The sequence below is a fragment of the Tachyglossus aculeatus genome, chromosome X1 (assembly GCF_015852505.1).
Source record: "Tachyglossus aculeatus isolate mTacAcu1 chromosome X1, mTacAcu1.pri, whole genome shotgun sequence".
Taxonomy (NCBI): domain Eukaryota; kingdom Metazoa; phylum Chordata; class Mammalia; order Monotremata; family Tachyglossidae; genus Tachyglossus; species Tachyglossus aculeatus.
The window spans coordinates 94,926,793-94,928,993 of NC_052101.1; positions in this window are offsets into that span (position 1 = coordinate 94,926,793).

Genomic DNA, 2,201 nt, shown 5'->3' on the forward strand with positions numbered 1-2,201 from the left:
GTGCTTGGCACATAGTAAGCGCTTAACAAATGCCATCATTATCATCATCATTCATTCATTCGTTCATTCATTCATTCCTTCATTCGTTCATTCATATTTATTCATTCATTCAATCGTATTTATTGAGCGCTTACTGTGTGCAGAGCACTGGACGAAGCGCTTGGGAAATCCAAGTTGGCAAAACATAGAGACAGTCCCTACCAAACAGTGGGCTCACAGTCCAGAAAGGTGTCCCCAAGAACAAGGGACAGATTCGGCCCAGAACCATTCATTCATCCGTATTTATTGAGCGCTTACTGTGTGCAGAGCACTGGACTAAGCACTTGGGAAGTCCAAGTTGGCAACATAGAGAGACGGTCCCTACCCAACAGTGGGCTCACAGTCCAGAACGGTAGCCCCAAGAACAGGGGACAGATTCAGCCCGGGACCATTCATTCAGTCGTATTTATTGAGCGCTTACTGTGTGCAGGGCACTGTACTAAGTGCTTGGGAAGTCCAAGTTGGCAACACATAGAGATGGTCCCTACCCAACAGCAGGCTCACAGTCTAGACAGCCGTAGGGTAGGGATTCACTCATTCATTCAATCGTATATTACATATTTACTATTCTATGTATTTTATTTTGTTGATTTGTTTTGTTGTCTGTCCTCCCCTTCCAGACTGTGAGCCTACTGTTGGGTAGGGACCATCTCTAGATGTTGCCAACTTGGACTTCCCAAGCGCTTAGTACAGTGCTCTGCACACAGTAAGCGCTCAAATACGATTGAATGAATGAAGAGGGAGGGGAGTCATCCCCGTCTCATACCACTCTCTCTTCTATAATAATAACGATGGCATTTGTTAAGCGCTTATTATGCACAAAGCACTGTTCTAAGCACTGGGGGGGATACAAGGTGATCAGGTTGTCCCACGGAGGGCTCACAGTCTTCATCCCCATTTTACAGATGAGGGAACTGAGGCCCAGAGAATAATAATAATAATAATAATGGCATTTATTAAGTGCTTACTATGTGCAAAGCACTGTTCTAAGCGCTGGGGCAATTACAAGGTGATCAGGTTGTCCCACGGGGGGCTCACAGTCTTCATCTCCATTTTCCAGATGAGGTAACTGAGGCCCAGAGAAGTGAAGTGACTTGCCCGAAGTCACACAGCTGACAAGTGGCGGAGGCGGGATTAGAACCCATGACCTCTGGCTCCCAAGCCCAGGCTCTTTCCACTGAGCCACGCTGCTTCTCCAAGCTTTTCTGCGGAAAGCAGTGTGGCCTAGCGGAAAGAGCACAGGCCTGAGAGTCAGAGGACCTGGGTTCTAATGCCAGCTCTGCCACGTACCTGCTGTGTGGCCATGGGCAAGTCACATAACTTCTCTGGGCCTCAGTTCCCTTGCTTGCAAAATAAGGATTCAATATTTGACCAAAGAGCCCGGGCTTTGGAGTCAGAGGTCAGGCGTTCAAACCCCGGCTCCGCCAATTGTCAGCTGTGTGACTTTGGGCACACTTCTCTGTGCGTCAGTTACCTCATCTGGAAAATGGGGATGAAGACTGTGAGCCCCACATGGGACAACCTGAGCACCTTGAAACTTCCCCAGTGCTTAGAATAGTGCTTTGCACATAGTAAGCGCTTAATAAATGCCATTATTATTATTACTGAGACTGAGAGCCCCCTGTGGGACGTGATCTATCATATTTAGCATTTACTGCGTGCCCGGCACTGTACTAAGCAGTTGGGAGAGTACAACAATAGACGTCCCCTGCCCACGATGAGCTTAGTCTTGCCCACCAATCCATACCTTTGGAAAACTGTGCTTTCCCAACTCCATTCCCCATCACACCAGGCTTCTGGTAACCCATCCTAATCCTCGGGCCTGAGCGTGGGTGAGTTGGTTAGCCGGAGCAGTCACGGAGGAGAGAGGAATCTTGTATCTACCCCACTGCTTGGCACATAGTATGTGTTTAATACAATTATTATTATCCCCAATGGACTCAATCCCACACAGCCCCACCCTGGAAGGGAGTCTGCTTCTCTTCCGCTGCTTCTTTCAGCCAAAAGGAACAGCAGGTATAAGTCCCGCGCGATAGCTGAATGACAAATGGCTTTCCCCTGGGGAACTATCTTCCTCTAACAGCCTTCCAGAGAGGGGAGTGAGGAGCTGCGGCAAGGCCAAGTCACACTGGAATGCCAAGTAACCATGGAAACACCAATAC